We start from the raw sequence: 23,152 nt of genomic DNA on the forward strand, positions 1-23,152 counted from the left end.
ATGGCAATTTTGTGGTTACTGATTGTGCTTTCTAATCCCCTCACCTTCCCCCTTATCCCCACCCCCCTCCTATCTAGCAATGCTGTTTTTCCTCTATGTCTCTGAGGCTGTTTCTGATTAGTTTGTTCATTTATTCTATTCTTTAGATTCCACATATAAGTGAGAAAATATGGTATTTGTCTTTCTCCGTCTAACTATTTCATTTACCATAATGTTCTCTAGGTCCATCCATATCTTTGCAAATGGTCAGATTTCATTCTTCTTTATGGCCAAGTAATACTCCATTGTATAAATGTACCACAGTTTCTTAATCCAGTCATCTACCGATGGGCATTTCAGTTGTTTCTATGTCTTGGCTATTGTGTATAGTGCTACAATAAACATAGAGGTGCATAAATTTTTTCAAATTAGTGTTTTGGATTTCTCTGGATAGATACCTATGTAGGAGTGGAATTGCTAGGTCATAAGGTAGTTCCATTTTCAGTTTTTTGAGATACCTCCATGCTGATTTCCATAGTGGCTGCACCAGTCTGCAATCCTACCAGCAAAGCACAAGGGATCCCTTTTCTCCACATCTGCGCCAACACATGCTGTTTGTTGATTTATTGATGATAGCCATTCTGACTGGGGTGAGGAGGTATCTCATTGTGGTTTTTATTTGCATATCTCTAATGATTAGTGAGGTTGAGCACTTTTTCATGTCTGTTTGCCATCTGTATATCCTCTTTAGAAAAATGTTTCTTCATGTCCTCTGCCTATTTTTTAATTGGGTTGTTTGTTTTCTTGGTGTTGAGTTGAATGAGTTTTTTTAATAAATTTTGGATATTAACCCCTTAGTTTGATGTAATCCCATATGTTTATTTTTTCTCTTACTTCCCTTGCCTGAAGGGATATATCAGTAAAAATATTACTAAGGGTAATGTCTGCAAATTTTCTTCCTATATTTTCTTCTAGGAGTTTTATGGTTTCAGATTTTACACTTAAGTCTTTAACCCATTTTGAATTTATTCTTGTACATGGTGTAAGGAGATGGTCCAGCTTCATTTTTTTGTGTGTGTCTGTCCAAGTTTCCCAGCACTATTTATTGAATAGACTGTCTTTACCCAATGTAATTTCTTGCTTTCATTGTCGTAGATTAAATAACTACATAGGCATGGATTTATTTCTGGGTTATCCTGTTCCATTGATCTGTGTCTGTTTTTATGCCAGTACCATGCTATTTTGATTACTATAGCCTTATAGTATGATTTGATGTCAGGTATTGTGATGCCTCCCACTTTGTTCTTATTTCTCAAGACTGCTGTAGCTATTCGAGGTGTTTTATGGTTCCATATACATTTTAGGATTATATGTTCTATTTCTGGAAAAACTGTCCTTGCTAGTTTGATAGGAATTGCGTTGAATCTGTATATTGCCTTAGGCAGTATAGGCATTTTAACTATATTAATTCTTCCTATCCACGAGCATGGTATGTATTTCCATCTATTTGTATCTTCTTTAATTTCTCTCTTCAGTGTCGTATAATTTTCTGAGTACAGGTCTTTTACTTCTTTGTTAAATTTATTCCTAGGTATTTTATAGACTTCGAAGCAATTGTAAATGGGACTGTTTTCTTAATTTCTACTTCTGATATTTTATTATTGGCATATACAAATGCAACTGATTCCTGAATTTTGTATCCTTCTACTTTACTAAATTCACTTATCAGTTCTAATATTTTTTTTGGTGGCGTTTTTGGGGTTCTCTATACATTGTATCATGTCATCTGCATATAATGACAATTTTACTTCCTCACCAATTTGGATGCCTTTTATTTCTTTTTCTTGTCTGATTGCTGTGGCTAGAATTTCCAGAACTATGTTGAATAAAAGTGGAGAAAGTGGGCAACCTTGTCTTGTTCCTGATCTTAAGGGGAATGGTTTTATCTTTTCCACATTGAGTATGATGTTAGCTGTGGGTTTATTACATATGGCCTTTATTATGTTGAGATATGATTCCTCTATTTCCACTTTCTTGAGAGTTTTATCATAAGTGGCTGCTGGATTTTGTCAAATGCTTTTTCTGCATCTATTGATATGACCACATGATTTTTACTTTTCATTTTGCTAATGTGGTGTATCACATTAATTGATTTGCAGGTAGTAAACCAACCTTGCATACTAGGGATGAATCCCACTTGATCATGGTGTATGACTTTTTTAATGTATTGTTGAATTCTGTTTGCTAATATTTTGTTGAGGATTTTTGCATCTATGTTCATTAGGGATATCGGCCTGTAGTTTTCTTTTTTTGTAATCTTTGTCTGATGTGGGGATCAGGGTGACAGTGGCTACGCAAAAAGAGTATGGGAGCCTTCCTTGAGGTTCTTTTCTTGTGGCTTATGGATGTCCAATTACTCCAGCATCATTTGTTAAAAAGACCATGCTTTCTCCATTGAATTGATTTGGCACCTTTGTTAAAACCAATTAGTCATTTTGCATGGGTCTATTTCTGGGTTCTCTGTTGTGTTCCATTGATCTGTGTGTCCATTCCTCTCCAAATACCACACACTCTTTTGATTACTGTATCAATCAATATAGTAAATCTTACATCGGGTAGAGTGATTCCTCACACTTTATTCTTTTCCTTCTGACTAAAGAATACTCTTCAGTATTTCCCTTAGATTGGGTCTGATTTGATGAACTTCTCTCAGTTTTTATATGTGTGAATATATTTTTATTTCACTTTAATTCTTAGAGGAAATTTTCTGCTGGGTACAGAATTCTAGGTTGGCAGTTATTTCCTCAAACTGTTAGAAGATGTTCTCCCATAGTCTTCTGCTTTGATTTTTCTATTAAGAGGTCCTTTAAAGATAATCTTCCTTTTCCTTTTAGCCCCCTTTAAAGATTTTTATCCTTTTGTTTGTTTTTCACCAGTTTTACTATATGGTTTTAAATCTTTCATTGATTTTTAAAAAGTGTCAACCATTTTCTCTTCAAATATTGCTTTTGCTCCATCCTCTTTTCTCTGGGATTCCAATTGCATGTAATGACTTTCTCATTCTATACCTTATTTCTCTTATGCTCTTCTGGGTTTTCTATCCTCTTTCTCTCTCCATGATTCATTCTGATGATTTTTTCCTGACTTTTTTTTTTAAACTAAATTTTTTTTCACCTTTGTCTCATCAGTTGTTAAACCCATTCATTAAATTCCTAATTTGGGTTATTTTATTTTTCAGTTCTAGAATTTTCATTTAAAAATTTTTAAATATTTTTTCTGATTCTTTCCTGAAATTCTACATCTTGTCTGTATCTTATTGAACAATAAAAACATGCTTTTCTTTCCCCATGAATTACTGGCAACTGTGTTCTCTACCTTTGTGCTTTTACCATTAGTGTTGTGACCATGAAATATATTAAACATATATTCAGTATTTTACATTTATGTTATTAGTTTCTGCTCATGATTCTAAAATTTCCAGATCTTTTTCAATCTTGTCTTATCTCATCATTTTATGAGGATGTTAGGAGGTCTGGACAGAGGACCCTCACTCAAAGAACCACCAAGTTTATTCTCTTTTGACACAAGCATTTCATGTCTGAAGGCCTCTGAAAAATAAGGTTAGCACGAGTCCAGGGTGCAGCCATGGTGGGAAATTCATGAACTGTAAATTAAGCATATATGAGAAAGTCTCTGCCCATCAAAGAACTTATTTAACTTGGGGACAAAAAGGAGACAGATTAAATGTTTAGTCAGGTATATTAAAAATACGCAGTACCGGTTGTGAGTGTACTACACTTTCTAGATGGAGACAGTGAGGTCTGGAATTGTTGTGAAAAGTCTCATGTGCTGTTGGCAGGCCTGAGGAAGGGTCCTACAATGAATTACCTTCTTAAAACTTTAGTGAATTAATTCATCCTCTCAATAAATATTTTTGAATGTTCTTCTATCCAGGCACTGGACGTTTTGCTGGCCCCATTGGTGAACAAGATGGACTGGACCCTTGCTCTCATGAACGTTATATTCCAGGTATTGTTGGTTCTGGAGGGTTCAAGGCTGGCTGAGGCCTCGCAGAGGAGCAGCCTGGGAGGAATGATGGGCCCTGTGATCTAATGATGGCCTGCCACTTCCCGCAAATACCTGGCCCTTTTTGGGGGTGCGATCCTGGGGATTCTGCCTGCTGAGAGCACAGTACTAATCAGTGGCCCTCACCTTTGCCTTCTCCATTTTGTGTGGGGACTGGGGTGGAAATGCAAGGAAGCCCACCACCTCTTCTCTCTGTGACGTGAGCCAGAGTGCAATTTTGAGGTCAGCGACTATATGTTTTCATGTCGGAATCCCCAAAGCCTGGCACATAGCAGGTACGCAGTAGATGTTAATCACTGAAAGATGTTACCCCATGGATTGTCTGCCCAAGTTCTCTACCTTCAGGTACTTGTGTTATCCTCACGTAGAGATGGGGCTTCAAAGAGGTTTACCGACTTGTTCATGGGCATAGACATCAGGTCTTTATCTAGTCTGTTAAGTGCTCTGTCATACTCCCAATTCGTAATTGGATTGACCTTTCCCTGAATTCTTACAACATGTAGCCTGAATTAGTCATTTTGTTATCGCAATAATAATAGCATCCATTAAAAAAAAAATCATTTACTGTCTGCCAAACACGGCGCTAAGTGTTTTAATCCTTCAGCTCAGTTCATCTTCACAACATCCCTTTGAGAAGGATACATTTACTATTCCCATGTTACAAAAGAGGGACATTGGAGTTTACAGGGGTTAAATGCTGTGCCCAGGATAGCACAGCTGGTAAGTGCTGGAGCCAGGGTTTGAACGCTAGGTGGTTTGACTCAGAAGCTTATGCTCAAAAGCAGGTGCCTTCAAGTTCAGGGAGCATGTTTTAGGTTTTTTTTGTTTATTTGTTTGCCTTTTCTTTTCTTTTTGACCTTCTGTCCACCCACGATGGCCTGGCATAATGCCTTGTATTTGCTTGATGTTTGATAAAGGTTTGTTGACTCGTTGAAATTTCACTGTGACGCTGTCAGGCTTCAGTTTGCCACTAGGTGGTGCTACATTCCAGAGAGTGGACAGTAGCTGGCCCTTGAGCCTGCAAGAGGTGGGCTTGGACAGGCAACTCCTGACACTGAGAAAGGAGCATAGTTTTTTCAGAAGTGAAAAGGCTGTGGCGATGAAGGAGCAGGACTCCACACCTCCTGAGAAGAGAAGGGAGGAGAGAGAATCTACCACCCCAGCTGGTGCCTGATGTTGCCTCCTAGAAAGCAGGCCATCAGAAAAATGCATGGACCAGATGGCAGAGGGACCGAGAGTGGGTCTGCAGCCCACAGTGGGAGGATGGAAACAAGCCAGGGCCACAGGCTATGAGAAAAGTAATCTGTAAGGTTCTTACTAGAGAGAGCCTGGCCTTTCTCCACCAGCTCAGGACCACAGAATGCAAATGGTCAAACCGACCTTTTCGTGCCAGTCCCATCCAGATGTATGGTTCCCCATCTCCCAGTTGGAACCACACTGTTGAGTTTCGTGTCCCAGGAGAGAACTGTGTAGTGACTGATTCCAGACCCCGGCCATCTGGCTGGCCCCTGGTAGCTGTCTAACCTCCTCTTCCACACTCTTCCATGCATACTCTCCTCTCTGGCCTGGTCACATTTTGGTGGAGAACCAAGGTCAGTGCTATGCCCAGGATTGGGATGGTAGAGCTTAGATGTGGGTGGGTCCCTGCAGGCTGCCCTGGTCAGGGAGGGAAGGTGGGATGTGCCAGTGGGCAGATGGGGTCCAGTTTTGTGGACTTGAGTGCCAGCTGCTTGGCAGTGGTTCCGTTTAGCAGGAAGAACACAGGACATCAGGAGACCTGAGCACAACCACAGCCTCGCTGAGGGCAGTGACTGCATCGCGGCCTGTTTCCTTTTCTGCAGGGTAACCATATAGTTTATTGTCCACACCAGGATGATCTTGTTACTGAAAGGGAATATTATTAGCAATTACCCTGGGACAGCAGCTGGAAACTGGGATAGCTGTCCCGGCAAACCAGGACCCGTGGTCACCCAACTTATCTGTAAATGAGTTACCATCTAGTGATCTAACTCTGATGTCCCCTGATTTTTGGCTAAGGAAAGCAGGAGGCAGGCACATAGAAATGAGGCCAAAATGCCCTGGTTCTGTCACATTCTGAAATGCAAAGTAGTTTTGCAGTGGAGCTCACTCATTTAGCCATGGATCCAATCAGTCAGTTCATTCATAGACCCCTGGATTATACAGATCCAATCAATCTGTGTGAAGCACCCTGGGTCCCAGGTCCTGGAGAGGGACACACACAGCCCTGCCCTCAAAGGAGAGGTTAAAGCTCCTCTGCCCAGCCCAGGACTCTCACAGGCAGTGGCTGTGCCCTTACCGGCCTCCCTGACCCTATCTGAGCACTTCTCTCCTTGGGCTCCTGGTGCATGGAATGTGCTTCCCCTGGGACTATTGCTAGGAAGAGCTTGGGACAGCCCCTGTTCTGTCGTTTCTGCCTTGCCCACCCTTCCTCATCCCACCCTGTTTCTCTATCCTAACAACCTCATGACAAATTATCCCACAGCGAAGTTAAATTGGCTGCTGCATCAAATGCTGTGGATTATAGGAGAAAGAAAGTACATAGCTCATTAACTCAAATCCAGCCCCTCCCCCAGGCTTCAGCCTCCTTCCTCTCCTTCCATTTATTTCTGCAGAAGGGACTTGGCGAGAGGACTGCTGCCTCTTCCCTTGGAAGACTTCTTTGGTGAGGGAGGGACTTGAGGGCAGAAGACGTTGATTTGGACGCTCTGGGAGTCAGCACAGGGAGTGAAATCTACAGTCCTCACATCGCCTGGGATCCACCAGCAGAGGGCGCCGTGGCGTAGTGCGGCCGCTTCCAGTGTCAGAACCAGGCCAGCCTGGGAGTCCTGGGGTATGGAGAGGAAACTTGGGGAGGGTGCTTCCTTCGTGGCAGGAGGGGCAGATCTCTCCCTAGAGACCCTTTCTGGAGCAGGAAAGGGGATAGCCCTGTCAAGAACCAGGGTCTAGCCTGGGGATCCCCGGAAGGCTTGCACAGTTGCAGGTGCTGTGGGTGGAAGGGAGAGGAATTTCCTAGATGCTGGGGTGACCTTGCCTTGACCTGGCGGTGGGGGTTCTGATTTCAGCTAAACCGCATGGTTAGCATCTCCAAGGGGAGGAGGCTGGGCACAGGAAATTCAGGGAGCCCTGTTCAAAGAGTCAAGAAAGGAAACTGGTTGGTTGAGAGGACAATGTCCTGCTCCCTGTTCAAAGGCCGCCTGTGGCCAACGACAGCGGGGCTGAAGGAGCCACCCTTTCAGATGGTCATGAAGAATTCATCCGGCTTTTGTGTCTGTCTGCCCATGAACTCCAAGCAGAGACAATGGCTGGACTGGGAGCCTTTGTCTGTCTCCCCACAGAGGCAGTGTCAAATGTTGGCCATATGTGGGAGGGGAGCCCCCCTCTCTTGGGAGTGGGGCAGTCCCGTAACTTGACGAGGGGCACCAAATTCAGGGCTAATTAGTTGGAAATTAAATTTTCCGTTTGGCTGGGCCGGAAACAATTGGGGCTTGGGACCTAACGTCAGGACAGTACATTGGGAAGAGGCGTGTTATCACCTGTGTGTGTCTCAGTGAACCTCACACTGTGAAAAAAGTGGGGAGTACCCCCAGGTCCTCATCACCAGATAATCAGTCAAACAAACCACCAAACAAACCATCCAACAACAAAATGGTGACTGTACACTGAATGCTTTTCTAGTGAGGGGGTAAGCTAACCACTTGCCTTAAGATGGAGACGAAGGGACTTACAGAGACATCAAGAAGGCCCATCATGCTACAAATTGTTTCTAGCACTCACTGTCTGCCCCATCCTGCGTCATGTCCAATAGCAATGCCTGAAATTCCACCCTTAGAAATTCATTTCTTGGTGACGTTATGACTGTTTAATTAATTTAGCATTTATCAAACATTTACTGAACTCACCTTATATGGCAGGTACTATTTCAGGTGTGAAGATACATGCGTGAATGAAAGGCAAAGTGTCTGCTTTTATGAAGCCTCCAGTCCAATGGTGGAGCTAAATATAAAGAAATAGATATGTATTATGTCAAGTAAAAAAGTTATGCAAAAAAAAAGCCTCACAAAAAACACAACAGCACCTAAGATGGGTGAGGGGGTGGTAAAGGGTGTTCTTTTAGATATAGTGGTCAGGATAGGCTTCTCTAAGGAGGGGCATTTGAGCAGCAATGGAGAAGCAGACACAGAGCCGCGTGACTATCTGGGAGAAAAGGCATTGCAGGCAGAGGGAGGGCTGAGGTAGGACTGTGCTGGGTGTTTGTAAATATCAAGTGGGCCAGTGTGGCTGGAACAAAGTGAGTGGGGAGGAGGATGGGAGAGGATGAGGCTGGGGTCTGGGCATGCAGGGCCTTGGGGGCAGTTGGAAGGATTTAGCTTTACCTCTGACTGAGATGGACCATTGAGGTTTTGCACGGAGAGTGACATGATTCGACTCATGTTTACCAGGTCACTGTGGCTGCTATGGGGGGGATGGGGTAGCGGCTGGGGCACAGGTGGAAGCAGAGGCCAATGAGAAGCTTCTGCAACGGTTCCGAAGTGAGACGGTGCACACAGACCCCCTGAGAAATGACACTGCCTCTCTGTGTGCAGATTGTGGTCCCTCATCTGAGGCCCTTCTAAGCAATCCCTGAGTGGAGATGCCCTCCACCTGCGGTGCCCAAGCATGCCTTGGAATTGAAATGGTGAGGTCCTCTTGAGAGGAAAGGCAGCAGAGCTGGCCTGGGAGCCCGGGGTCCCCGTTTCTCCTCCCAGCTTTGGTTTACTGGCTATTTCCAGTCAGTGTGTCTCAGTCTCCAGGACTCAGTGCCTCAGTTTCCTCATCTGTAAAATGAATACATCAACGGAATGGTCTACTCTAGGCCAGGTGTAGGAGGTGAGTAGACCCCCTGTGCTTTCCAGGTGCCCAGGTTTCCTGTGGGAAAGGCAAAGAAACAGACGACTGGGACAAGCGAGAATAGGGACTGTGCTATTGAAAGTATGCTGGAAACCAGTGGGAAGGAGGCCCAGACCACCACCGTCTAGAGCAGGAGAGAAAGCTTCCCAGAAGAGGGAACTGTTACAGTGAGACTCACTAGACACACAAGAGGAAATGGTGTATCTGGCAGAGAACAGCAGGTGCAAAGGCTTGGAGGTGGGAAAATGAGGGAACTGAAGGATGTAATTTTAAAGTCATAGAATTTCAAAGCCAGAAGAGACCTTGGAGATCATTAAATCCAGTGGTTTTCAAACATGTTCTGGTCTTTGTTCAAGCATGGTATGTGGAATTCCATTATATAAATCAGATACTATAAATAGCTAACACTTTACATGTTACACGCCAGGCACTTTACATGTGTTGATTCAATTAGTTCTCCTAGTAATCCTTTGAGATAGGTTACTATTATTAGCCCCCTCATTTTACAGATGGGGAAAAGGAGTCACAGAGAAGTTAAGAAACTTGCCCATGGTCACACAGTGAGTCAGAGGAAGAGCCAGGATTTGAACCCAGACAGTCTGGTTCCCAGACTATACATGTGGCTGTGGCTTCCAGGCTGAAAGACCTCTGTAAATGTGAAGGTTGGGGCTGCTTATTTTAAGGGGGGCAGCATGCAGGAGCCCTAGTTCTGTCCCCATTCAAACATTCCCCAGGGACTGACAGGTAGGTCAGGAAGGGCTGAGGGCCCCAACTCACTCTGAAAACGATGGCTGACCACAGGAGCACCTTAGGCAGAGATGGGCGTGATGCTGTGAGAAATCCTGTCAATGCTCCATAAACCCACCAGGATGACACTGCACCCTTGTTCATTTCAGGCCATGCAAGGCTGGAAGCTTGCTCTCAGAAGCTCTCAGAAGCTTCCTGGCCCTCTGCCCAGAGCGCTCCATCTCCCCTGTTTATCCTGAGCTCCCATGTTAGAGGAAGGCCCCTAACTTGGGCTTGTCTGTTACAACTGAGTTCCCAAAGCAATTCCCCAAATCCACGCCACACCGAATCCCTAGGACTCTTTAGAGGTGTACGTATTCCATTATTTTTGGACCCTGTTCTCTCTCCCTTGAGGTCCGGCCAATGTGACGTTCGTTCCTTGTCAGCAGTCCTCTGGGAGAAAGGCAGAGAGCAGAGGAGAAAGTCCGAAGAAGCAGTCCTCAGTTCTCCGGGCCTCGGGCCGGTCCACAGGTCAGTGTGACAGCGTGTACACTAGGGGGCGCCCGAGCGTCGGTGTTGGCGCGGCGGCTTCTCGCGGCCAGGCCGGCCCGGCGCGCGGCGGCCACCAGGGGGCAGCAGAGCGCGGGGCGGCGGGCGCGCGGCTCCGGGCTGGGCGGCGGCAGCTGCGTTCCGGATCCGAGCGCCGTTCTCTGTTAGGAGGGTAATTTAGAGCAATTACACCGATTATTATTGCTTTTCTAATTAGTGCTTTTCCTACAGAATTAGCCGAGTGTTTATTAGGAGCTGCTTGTTGCCAGCATCTTAACTGCTTCGCTGCCGGGCGCGGGGCGCGTCGAGCAGGGAGGGGCCGCACCACCCTCGCCGCCGCGTGGGGCCGGTTGGTTATGTGGTTTCGCATAAAAGCATGGATTAAATATTCATTCTGCTTTGTTACATATAGCATTAAATTTTTATCAGCTGTATGTTTTCCTTGAAGTTTTCCCTGCGTGTTAACATTCAGGCGGGCTGCAGAAAAACTCCTGGGCCTTGGCAGTTAGGGAGGACAGATGGGGACCCCCCAGGGTGTGTGTGTGTGTGTGGGGGGGGGGGGGTGTTGGGGCCAGAGCGACTGGGCGAGGGCGGGATGTCACCTCTCTGATATCTGTAACACCTCTACACTTTCCCAAACCCTGTGTGTGCCCAGATCCTTATAAGGCTCCTAGGAGGTAGGCAGGAAAAGCGTTATTCACCCCATCTGACAGATGAGGAAACTGAGACCCCTGCTGTGAGAGGTCTTGGGTGACGTCCGTAGGGCTGACATAAGACCAGATTTTGCAGTCAAACTTGTCTCCTCCAGCCACTGTCATCTTTGGGAGCTTCCAAACCCTGAGTCCCCTCTTGCACTGGAGACAACCCTCCCCCTACCCCCCCAACCCTCCCTCCCACAGGAAGGCAGGTTTCAGACTTCCTGGCTCAATCCCAGCTGAACCGGGCCCAGCCTGGAGGCAAACTGATAACACTTTGTGCTCCTGGGTGGGGCCATCTCCTGTACTTGTTACTCCTTCTGGATGGTGGGAGGCAGAGGAGAGAGATTTGGGGTTTATTCAATGCACTGCTTTCATAGTGGCTTACTACTTACTTTGCCTTGGGGAGGGGCGTGCTATACTCACTTGTCAGTCCTGTGGACCTCAAGTGAGAAAAACTAAACTTACCCATGGTGGAACCAGAGGGTCCAATTTGTGTCACCCAAGGTTGATTCATTCTTCAAAGGGCTTCTTGGAACCCTCTCGCCCCGCCCCCAGGGTTTGTTTACAGCTCATTAACTACTTGATGGAAAGACTGAGGTTGGGGCCAGGCAAGGAAATATTGACAGAAAATCAATCAGAAATGAAGATTAACGATCTCCAAAAGGTTCCTGTGGGTCAATAGGGAAATGGGATTTGAGTTCAGAAACAGGGTCTCATAAGCCAGAATTTCTTGCCTCCATTTTCCTGCCCAGAGTGAGGCTTACCTGGATGAAGGCTGGCTGCTGGGAGGTTGTCACACTCCAGGGACTCGGGTGAGGCTGGGACTGGGAACCAGTCAGGCTTGGTGTCTCCTCCTGACCTTGGTGGAGAATGGAGGAGAAAGTTGGGGTGGTTCACCTCACCACCACTCTGCAGCCAGTGAAACTGTGCCCAGGACATGCTCCAAGGGGACTGTCCCTGCTTCCCACCCCTCATCTGTGTCCATTCTTTTTGACAAGGTGAAGTCTCTCTGGTGGGGCTGGACGGGGATGCAGGCAGGTAGTTTTCATAAGTCCATGGGTGCCACAGGGCCAGGGATGGCTGCAAGATGCTTCCGCAATGGGCCCCAGGTGGCCCCAGGTGTCCAGCAGCTCTGGAATTGCATTGGCCACAGTGGCTCCAACAATAGAGTGAGGAGCCAGACTCAGACACCTTCTCATTCTGCTAAAGCTTCCTTCTTTTCTTCGCTCTTTCCCAAGTGACTGCTTGGCGTAGTGGTTCAGACAGGGTAGAATGGGGCTTCAGGCTCTTAGCCTGAACACAGCTGGGTGGAACCCCTAGCATCCCAGGGACCCGGGGCCATGCATCCAGTGCATCCTGCTCCAGGTTGCTGTGGTGGTTGCCTGGAGCATGCCCTGCTGCCCTGCTGTGGAGGCCTGTTGGGGTCACGTGTTCTTTGTGAAGGCTGGATGCCGCAGGCCTAGGGGCTGGCCTCCGCAGCTACACCACACAGCCGGCTGGCCCCAGATCTGGCCGCCTCCCTTAGGTACTGCCATTCCTGGCCGCCTCTCCCTGGGTCTCTTTCTGCTCTCCACCCTGCAGGAGTCCTGGGGGCTAAGAAGCTGAGCAGGTCACGGCTTCCTGTTTGGAATGGAGAGAAAGAAGAAACAAAGGGAAAAAGCCAATGTTCGTAGGTCAGCCTACACATCCTGTCTCACGGCTTCACCCAGTGAACGTTAACTTGGTGTTAAGGGCTTGTATGGAGTCTGAGGTCCGCCAGGCTGGGGACTCTTGGGACAGATGGGTGTGCCACTGCAGCTCTCTGGCATGGGAGGGACACAAGTCCATTACCTCGTCACCTTTCAAGTTTATTCTCTCATGATGGTGGTGAGCCTGGACCCACTCAGGTCTTTTTAGGACGCACTCCTGCACTTACCAGTGACATTACTGACCAGTCATGCACGGGCTCGCAGGACTGGAAGAGGTTTTAGATGCTCTGCGCCAGGGCGTCCCGGACCCCTTGGCACCGCTGACACTTGGGGCCAGGTCTCTGTGTTGTGGGGCTGTTCTGTGCATTGTAGCCCGTTTCGCAGCACCGCTGGCCTTTGTACATAAGATGCCAGTAGCACCTCCCTCTCTCCCCCATTGTGACAATGTCTCCAGACATTATCAAATGTCCCCTAGGAAACAGAGTCACTTCCGGTTCAGAACCAGTGCTCTCCACTAATATCCTTTAACAAGTATGCGCGCTGATAGTTAGAAATGGGATGCGAAATACGCAGCATAATGTAAGGCAAAATTACGGAGTGGCCAAGTGCCCAGATTCTGGAGTCAGCTGTGCCTAGATTCTAATTCCATCTCTACTACTGACTACCTCGACTGTGACCACAGGCAAGTAATCTCTACCTGCCTTAGTTTGCCCACCTATTAAATGGGGATATTGATATGGCCATCCTTATAGACTGCTATGAGAATTGAATGAGACGATGCACATGACGTGCTGTAAATTGCCTGATACCTTGTAAGGGTACAATTAACAACTGTGAATGTCAGGACCAGAAGATAAGTTCTGGACTCCTCTTCTGATTAGAATATGAAGTCCTGAAGAAGGTACCAGATGATGGCATTCTGAGGACACACGATAACTTTCTTTCAACCAAAAAATATCCTCTCAAAGGTATGGATGCTTTTGGATCCATATAGTCAGAATCAGCTAGAAATCATGAAAATTAAAATTTTGTTCGTTGGAAAAAAAGAAAAATCTCACAATTGATGGGCTGAATTGCAAAATGAGCACAGATGGAGGAGGAATAATTGCTGACAGATCAGGCAAGAATTTCTCCAGGAATACAGTGCAAAGGTAAGGAGATAGGAAGCATGAAAGAAAAGCTAATGAGCACAGAGGATTCATAAGTAAAGAATACCAAGAGGGGAAAACAGGCATAAGGGACGAGAGGCAATACTTCAAGAATGGATAGAAGTTTCCAGAACCAACGAAAGATTTAAGTCCTCAGATTCAAAAGGGCTCGTGCATGACCAGCAGTATTCACACCCCTCCCCCCCTCCAAACATAGACAGGTCACAGTGAGATTTAAGAACACCAAACATGCAGGGAGAAATCCTATAAACCTTCAGAGAGAGAAAAAGCATGACAGACACATGTGTGAGTTTCCTAGGGCTGGTAGAAAACAAAGTACCACAAACTGAGTGGCTTAGAACAACAGGAATGGAATGATCACAATTCTGGAAGCCAGAAGTCTAAAATCAAGGTGTTGGCAGGGTGAATCTTTCCTTCCATGCCTGTCTCCTGGCTCTGGTGGCACCTGGCAACTATTGGCCTTCGCTCTAGTCTCTGCCTGCGTCTTCATTTGGCACGGATCTCCATGTTCTCTCTTCTTGTAAGGACACTAGTCTTCGGATTTACAGCCCAACCCAAAGAAATCGCATCTCAAGATACTTAATTATACCTACACACACCCTCTTCACAAATAACGTCACTCTCAGAGGTGCTGGGAGTTAGGACGGACATATTTGGGGGACACTATTCGACCCCCTAGCCAAGAATTGGATTGATACAATACTCCTCATCAGCAAAATTGGATACAAGAAAATAATGAAGCAATATTTTCAAAGCTCCAAGGGGAAATGGCTTTGAACATAAATTATCATTCAAGTGTGAGGGCAAAATGAAGCCCTATCAGACAAGTACGGACTCAGAACATTTACCAGCTTTCCAATTCTTCTTTGGAAGAATTATTGTATTTGGCTGGTGTGGAAGATGCCTTCCTTTCTTTCCCCATCACCTCCCCTGCCAACAAAGAAAAAGTAATCCCAAATTGTCTGGCATTAATATATTTTTCTTTAAATCTATTTGATTTATATTGTTAACAAACTGCTACATTTATTCGACAAAAAGTATTATTAGGAATATAATGTGAGAGAGCATTTTGCTACCCTGGCTTCCTGCATTCTGAATTTTTCCTCCCCAAAGCAGCAATGCTCAACTGTTTTAGCTATTTCTTCTGTTAGTTGCTTCTATATGTCTCAATTTCTTGTATGTGGAGCTATTTCTTGATTTCTCAGTTTTAAGAATTATCTATTGACTTTCAACTATGGAAAATTAGATTTTAGCTCTCGCTGCCCATTTTCTCCCTCACCAAACACATACACTTATTCTTCCCTCATCCTCCAAAATAGCTTCATCATGAGTTGTGGTTAAAATCACTATTGGGTGCTTATATCAGTATGAGCATATAAATGTTATTCACAGCTAAATTATGTAGTGTGTTATAATTATAATCCTTTTTTGTTCCCTCTGGATTAATACTTGTTTTCATTTTTGTTTGCTTAGTTTATATGCCTGTTAGTACATAATTGCTAATCCATTCCCAAATTCTCCTGCAAACATGAAAATTTCTTCTCAATATAAGTTCAAATGTGTTAACTATTCCATCAGCTGGTACCCTGGGAATTTTTGCACCCCCCTTCTTGTTTCCTGGATCCCATGTCTTTCTTTTTCTTGGTTTACTTCTTCATTTTTGGTAAATTGCATCATTCCGTAGCCTCCAGTGAAAGAGGAAAACCCTCTCACTGGAAGAGTGTGGTTGGATATAGAATTCCCAGTTCAAGAACCTTTTCCCACAGAATTTTCAAGGCATTGTTCCTATGTCTTTTAGCTTCCAGTCTTGCTGTAGATATTCTGATTCTGAATCATTTAAATGTGACCTTTTATTTTTAATGTGATCCTTTTCCACTCTCTGGAAGCTTTTAAGATCTTCTATTGATTCTTACGCTTCTTAAATTTTACTATGATGTGCTCTAATGTAAGCACATAGCCATTCAGTTAAAAGAACTCATTTCTTAGCCTCCTTTGCAGCTGGGTATAGTTTATAAACACAAGTAGAATTATTATGCTCTGGGAAGTCTCCTTAAAAGGATGGGGTACCCTGTTCTTTTTATGTTTCTTCCTTCCTGCTGCCTCAATGGAGATGCAATGGCTGGAGTCCCAGCAGCTATATTGAACCATGAGGTGCTTTGGGAGCAGAAGCCATGTTCTGTGAAGTAACAAGATAGAAGTCTGAGTTCCTGAGACCGTGCAGTAACCACACTAGACCTGGGCTGATTCCCTCTGGGCTTTCTTTTGCTTGAGAGAAAAATACATTTTGATGTTTTTAAGTTACTATTTTGTGAGCTTTTTGTTAAACAAAGCCAAACTTACTCCTAAGTGATAATAGGGGGGAAAAGTAACATGTCTTTCTTCATGAAACCACTTTTAAAACACTTTTAAATAACTCTAAATACACGTAGGATAAAAGCATGTAATTCTTTCCTCTCAAATTATATCTGAATAAAATTGAGACGTTCCCCATACAACTATCTCACCAAATACAAAATAATGAATCTATAAGGAAGACATACTAAAATGAAAAGAAATTAGTGACACTTGCAAAGTATTTTGTAAATGCTATATTGTAAAAATACTTAAAAAGTAAAAACCAGAACAAAAATTTCAGATACTACCAAACATGGGAGATAACAGGATGGAGGTGGTGAGGGAAGGAGGGAATGATAGACAGTTAGTTTTTTCTTAGTTTGAGCTATGGGTAAATATAGATTCTGAACATTAGTAGGTATTCTAGAAATGTAAGGGATTTTAAAATTTTAAAGGTAAACACTAGAAAAATAGAAATAAAGGGTACAACTTTCAAAACATTAGAAAAAATGGAATCAAATGAAGACAGCTCAAAAAAATTTCTAAAAGGCAGAAAAATGGGTAAAAATCAAATCAAAGCACGATAAATAGAATACACACAGAGACATGCACATGTGACATTGTTAGAATAACTCTAAACGTATCAGCACTACTCTGAATGAGTTAAATACTTCTCAAATTGGATTTTAAAAAATCCAGTTTCATGAAGTTTTCTAGCAAGATGCACTTCTAAAGCTGATACAAAAATTGAAAGCAAAAGGAAAAATGTAAACATGTGTATCAGTTAAGGCTAATAAAATGGAAACAGGTATAGCAATAACAGCAAATAAAGTGTAGAGAAATACTTTATGTTGATGAAAGGAACTCCCTGTTAAGATGACATATAACAATCACAAACTATTACGCACACAACAAAAGACTTGAAAATATATAAAGCAAACATTGATAGTAGTCCTAGTGGGAGAAATAGATAAATACAACATCATAGAGACCTTAACTTACTTCTCAAAAGGTCAACAAGACAGAGCAATAAGGCAACCAAGTAAAGATATAGAGGATACAAATAGCATGATTAACAAGGGTGATGAACTATAAAATATACGATAATACTGAACAAACAGAGACTACAAATCCCTCTCAAACACATATGGAACATCAACACAATCGCCTGTATGTTTGGTCACAAATAAAATATCAATACATTTTCAAATGTGACTATCATACCTCATGTCACATTCACTCACATAATGCAATAAAATGAAACATCATCAAGAAAATGATAGCAAAAATGAAATCTGTGCACCTGTCATTTAAATAACATAGTCCTCTAATTATTGGGTTAAAGTCAATCACAATGGAAATTACACATTATTAGAATAAATGCAAGAACACAATGTATCAAAACAGATGGAGTGTGGGTATTCAGAAAGTAAAATCCTTAGATCCATTAATTAGAAAATACCAAGTCTAAAAATAAATAACTTGAGATGTCAACTCAATGAATTAGATACGGAGCAACAATAATCCAAAGACAATAAACAAAAATAATTAGTAAAAATGAAAGCTCCAATGAATTAAATAGAAAACAAAAAGCAGAGTTAATTCATAAAACCAAAAGTGTATTTTGTGTTTTTAAAGGCTACTGTAATAGACAATCCTTTGCCAATACTGATTAAAAACAACATTGATATAAATGACCAGTAGGAACTAAAAATGGACCTAATTACAACAAAAAGAAAATGGAAAAATAAATTATGATTTGGGAAAAGATACTCACATTAAAATTTCTACTTCCACCCTTGGCTTTTCATGTCTACAAGTCTACTATAAATCCATTAATAAAGTATTGACTTTATTAGTAAAATGTAAATCTACTTTAATGTTTGTTACTTCTGTATCAAAGACGTCATTGTGTTTTGTATGTATTTCAAAGCATTCATTCTTCTAAAGACTCCCCCTGCCCCCATGGTTTCATCCATTCTGGAAATGTCACATGTCAACAGGCACCTCTTATGTTGGGCCTCTTCTGCTCTGTGCCACTTCCCAAGGGGGGTGCCTCACACCATGGATGTTTGGTGGGTGTATTCAAGCTAGACTCTTTTGATTGTAAGGGACAGAGACTGACTCAGGAGCAAAGGTCTCTGTCAAGTCACTTTTGACTTGTTGGAAAAAGAAATCTATCAGGGACCAGGCAGAAGCCAACCAAAGTGCCTCTCTCTCTCTCTCTCTCTCTCTCTCTCTCTCTCTCTCTGTCCTCTCCAGGGTTCTTCCTCTACCAACAGTCTTCCTCGTTATGTATGTTCCCTTATCCTGCCAGCTTTATGTGGTTCTGACTTACTCTAATTTCTGCCCGACAGGCCCAGTCTCTCACTAGTCTCTGACTCAAGACTGTAAGAGAGGGTTCATCTCATCTTTTCACATCAGGCCTGAATACGTCACTGTCCCTCCCAAGGTATGTCTGCCCTTGGGCTGGGTGCCCACCTCTGGTTCAGTCGAGGGAGACGAGGGATCCAGGCATCGAGCATGCAATGTGGGCAGCAAGGCCATTTCCTTGGAAGGGGCATGGAGGTGTCTGGCTGTGACTTACCGTCTCTAGGATGTGCTGACACATTTGCCAGGGGGTGTGACCGCAGTCTCCCTGGCAGGTCATTCAGAGGGTCTGTGTCTCTGAGTCGCTCCCGACTTCTGGGAGAGAGACAGTGAACTCTGAACCACTCAGAATGTGACTACCGTATCAGGAGGCAATGAGGGTGCCCCAAAGCCTGCCACATCCTCTGAAACTGGGCATCCTTGGCATGGGATGGAGCCAATGACTCCTGAGCATCTAATGTGTTCAGGCAGTGTTTCCAGAAGCTCTGGGTACAGCTGCCGCTTCTTCCATCCTTAGAAACAGGGAAAATGCACAGGCTTCCACAAGAGCTGAGGGGGTGACACCCTGTGGTTAGGACCCAGCACGGGCAGCTGTCACTTAAGATCTCATTTTTGGTCTCTGAAACAAGTCACCCTTCATGCTTCACTTAGTTGAAGTGCTGTGTCCCTACCTGATCACTGAGGCTCGCAGCTTCTCCTATGACAGTGTTTGGGGTCATCTACACTGGTGTTCATAGTTTGCTACCCCGCCTGATCAGGCCATCCGGTGGGAGGAGGATGGGTCCTGGCTGCCTGAGGGCAGGCTGGCCTGTGCTATGTGCTTTGGATAGTGAAATGTGGGTGGACGTGACGTGTGACTCTTTGGAGCAGATGCTTCTAGAACTTTCATGTTGTTCTATTATTTCTCTTTTCCTCCTGCCACAGGACCTGCACGCCTGGTATGGTGGCTGTTCCTTCCCTTGGTCCTGTAGTGAAGAGGTGTGGAGCAGAAGGTCAAAGCCAACTTCTGATGCTCACGCATGGAGGTAAGAAGTACACTTTACTGTTTGGAGTCACTGAGGTCTGGGCTCACTTGTCACTGCAGCATCCTCAGCCTGGGCTGACTGACAGAGCACACAACTCCCACACTGAGCTCCTCCATGTTTCCGTCTCCTGCACTAGACCTGGGAGCAGGGACTGGTCTTCCCTTTATCCAACAACTGCCTCGGTGCTCTCCATGCTGTGCTAGATCCTGGGGATGCAAAGATGAAAAGATCAGCCCTTGACCTTGAATTGTCAGTCTGTGATGGACGGAATGTTTGTGTGTCTCCAAAATTCACATGTTGACTTGCAAGGGTATTAGGAGGTGGGACCTTTGGGAGGTGATTAGGTCATGGAGATGGAGTCCTCAGGACTGAGATCAGTGCTGTCCCAAGGAGAGACATCACAGCTGGCTCTCAATCCCTCTGCTCTTACCACGTGAGGAGATAATGAAAAGACAGCCATCTATGAACCAGGAAGTGGGCCCTCACCGGACACCAGATCTGCCAGCACTTTGATTTTGGACTTCCCAACCTCCAGAACTGTGAGAAATAAGTGTTGGCTATCTATTACCCAGTCTATGGGAATTTGTTACAGCTGCCTCCACTAAGACACCACATAAGTGACAGTGATGAGGGTTTTAAAGAAAATGTGCTTGACGGGCAAAGGAAGTGAGGGGAAGGGCACCCACATCCCCTGGGGATGGGAAGGGCCAGGGCAGGCAACGCATAAACCTTGTTGATAAAGTTGAATGTGTCTGTCTATGTTTATCAGTTCATTTATTGATTTATGCCCCACTTTGTTCCAGAAAGGTCTTGAAGGTGACAAGTGTTTGGGTTTGTGCCTGTGACCCTATTGCCATGCAGAGAGCCTGGCACATTAAGTCCCTCAACAAATATAGTTGAATGTTGCGTGTCTGAGCGCTCGTGTCCTTTTTTCTTCCTTCTGCCTTTGCAAATCTGTCTTCGGGCCCTGTCCTTTCCTGGGTCCCACGGATTTAAGCTTCGTCCCTGCCGAGCAGATGGCTTTTCTGATACACGTTAACTCCTCCGAGCAGAGCCACTGGCTTCGCATATAAAGAAGGCAGATGTATGGGGTAAATGTTATTCCAGAACACACGTTTAGGATCTTCAGAAATCCTCGTACACCTTTCAACTTTGATACCTTAGATTGAAGTTATGAGAGGAACAATGTGTGAATGGCATTGAGAGTAAATTATTAACGTTAAGAACCTCTTTATTAGACAGCGTACACAAAGGAATTTTATTTCAGATCCTCTGACACATGACAAATGGCTGCTTCAGATGAGAAGTAAACTGCGTCCTCTGGCAAGCAGAACCGAGGGCTGTATCAGCTGAGGGAAGAAAATCCAATTTGCTTTTAAATGCCATTTACAGACTGCTTCTTTCATACTAACAACCCAAGTTATTGAAATTGAGAATGTAAAAGTTCAGACGTTAAGAAACTTCACACAGACTCTGTCTGTCGAGGAGGTGCCTTCCTCAGGTCGGCTGGGACGGCTTCGGGGTGTGTGGACCTAGAGCAACCCCGTTTTTCATGCAGCGTCTTTCTCTCTGATACGCCAAGGGGTTATGGAATAAACTACTTTGCCAGGCAGTGAGCAGAACATAAAATCCACCGAATTACATCCTACTTAGGAGTTTCCAAAAGGTGGCTTTGAAGCAAATTCCTGAGGATAAGCAGGACAGGTGATTGTGTGGCTAATATGTGTACACACACATTGTGAGCAAAGCCTGTCTTCTGTTTAAATAGCCAGAGGTGGGACGAGAAAGTCTAGCATCGATTTTTCTGCTGACTGTTTCCCCTTTACCCCGGCCCATGCCCAAACAGTGGGGGATGGCATGAAGTTTCTGGTTCCCAGGCTAGGTGAGGCATGGGTGGCAGAGGGGTGCCATGTTGGATGGTGGCCTATGTGGGCAACCGGGTGGGGTGTCAGAGCTGATGGAGTTGAGGCAAGGCTGGGAGGAAGGCTAGAGGGACAAGGACCCAGAAGCCAGCAGGCAAGACACAGGCAGGTGCTCTGAAGCCAGGGAGGGTTGCTGGGCTCGGGGGACATATCGCAATGGGAGATGGCAGGGTTTCTCGGGGGTGACGTGGTAGTCGTGGGCATTTAGTGATATGGGCCTGGTGGGTACTGGTTGAGGTGGACATCAGGGAGAGATGAATGGGACAGAGATTTGAGGACACTATGAGGCAAGGTACATGATATAAAAATAAAGTAAAGCAGGGAGCATACAGATTCCTAAAGGCAGGGCGTGGCTCCCAAACCAGGCAGGTAGGCACCCCACAGCCGTCCTAAGGTAGCAGTGACAGGGAGACTAGGCAATGCACGCATGTCCCTCACAGCCTCAGAGGCTCTGCCTGAATCCTGTGACTGGCAAGTGTCATTTTGAGAACATGGCTAACCTGGGCTCTGCAAGTGGGAGCAGATTTAAGACAATAAATAGTTAACAGCTCGTGAAGTTGGGATTAGAGTCAGGGCAGGTTGTAACGGGCCTGGAATGGAAGTGGACAGAGATCCAGACCCTCCTCCCACCCCATGTCAGGGAGAATAGAGGGGGCCATCATATGATTCCTATGGAATGTGTCTTGCCTCACCAAGGCAAGGGAATTACAAGGGGTTATTACTATGGTTGCCGTAAAACGCCCCTACCCATAGCGCAAACTTTTCTGAAGTCCGAGAATCCAGTTTCTTCAAGGCCATCTAGTAAATACTGTGGGATTGGTGGATTGGCCATGATCCCGACGTGTGTCTGGGAAGAGAAGTGAGTGAACAGGAGAGGTGGCACCCAGGACTCTTGCAGGTCTCTCTGCACTTACAGCTTGCCTGGGATCCCCTATGAAAGTCTTTGTAGCATGAGCTCAGGGAATGGCCCTGAGGTCCACCACCCGTGCCTGCCTTCTGTTTGTTTGGCTACTCCGCCTAAAGGAGTCAACTTGAATTAGGGTCTGCCTCTCCACCTGTGGCTAACCAACCGCCCCTCCCTTCCCAAAGCTGCTCTCACAGAGGAGGTGGACCTCAGTTCTCTGTCCGCCATTCCCAAGGCAGCGGGGCTGGTTCCGGCTTCCCAGCACCCCAACCTGTGCTGGAGACCTGTCTTCCCTTGCTTGGGGTGAGAGGTTAGTTGGCTGAAGACATGGGAAGTGGAAAGCTGGTGCGTCCCACAGATGAGAGGGCAGGGGAGAGGCAGTTTGGGGTTCTCTTTTGCCTGTACGATTGAATGGGAACGAAGACACCAGAATCCTAGTCTCAGTGCTGCTAACTGTACTCTGTTCCATTCCATTCACTCCATTCCATTCCCTCTACCCCACCCATTTGATCCATTCTCTTCCATTTCATTCCACCCAGTGGGTTCCATTCCATTGGACGAGCACCTGCTATGCGCCAGGCAGTGCTCTGGCTCTAAGTACTGAGAGACAAAACCGACAATGCCTGTTCTTACGGGGCTCGTCTTTCTGTAGGAGATGAATGGCAAACAATTTCATCTGTCGGACCTTGGGCCACACCAGGGGCAACAAGGGGGATTGACAGACACTGGATTGGGGATTAGCAGACCTTGGGTTGAATCCTGGGTCTGTTACTAACTTTGGGGAAATCCTGCAG

The 23,152-nt window shown here is 45.2% G+C and overlaps 2 long non-coding RNA genes across 4 annotated transcripts in view; one reads left to right on the plus strand and one right to left on the minus strand.

Moving 5' to 3' along the window:
* Positions 1-4,616: 4,616 nt before the first annotated feature.
* LOC109440873 (uncharacterized) lies at positions 4,617-18,034 on the minus strand. Of its 2 annotated transcripts, none has more exons than XR_002136612.2 (5): positions 17,915-18,034; positions 11,711-12,566; positions 9,751-10,409; positions 7,986-8,079; positions 4,617-6,911 (listed from the first exon to the last, which is right to left on the minus strand). It is a non-coding gene; the product is annotated as an uncharacterized LOC109440873 (long non-coding RNA). The 2 variants fall into 2 exon arrangements; XR_012498752.1 differs by having other exon boundaries at positions 8,460-10,409.
* Positions 10,125-23,152, plus strand: part of LOC109440865 (uncharacterized) — an 85,824-nt gene continuing 72,796 nt past the window's right edge. For both annotated transcript variants that reach the window (XR_012498753.1, XR_012498754.1), the window contains exons 1-3: positions 10,125-10,230; positions 18,495-18,589; positions 19,432-19,532. This is a non-coding gene — a long non-coding RNA (uncharacterized LOC109440865). The remainder of the gene's footprint in view (positions 10,231-18,494; positions 18,590-19,431; positions 19,533-23,152) is intronic.

This window comes from Rhinolophus sinicus, linkage group LG09 (genome assembly GCF_036562045.2).
Source record: "Rhinolophus sinicus isolate RSC01 linkage group LG09, ASM3656204v1, whole genome shotgun sequence".
NCBI classification, from domain to species: domain Eukaryota; kingdom Metazoa; phylum Chordata; class Mammalia; order Chiroptera; family Rhinolophidae; genus Rhinolophus; species Rhinolophus sinicus.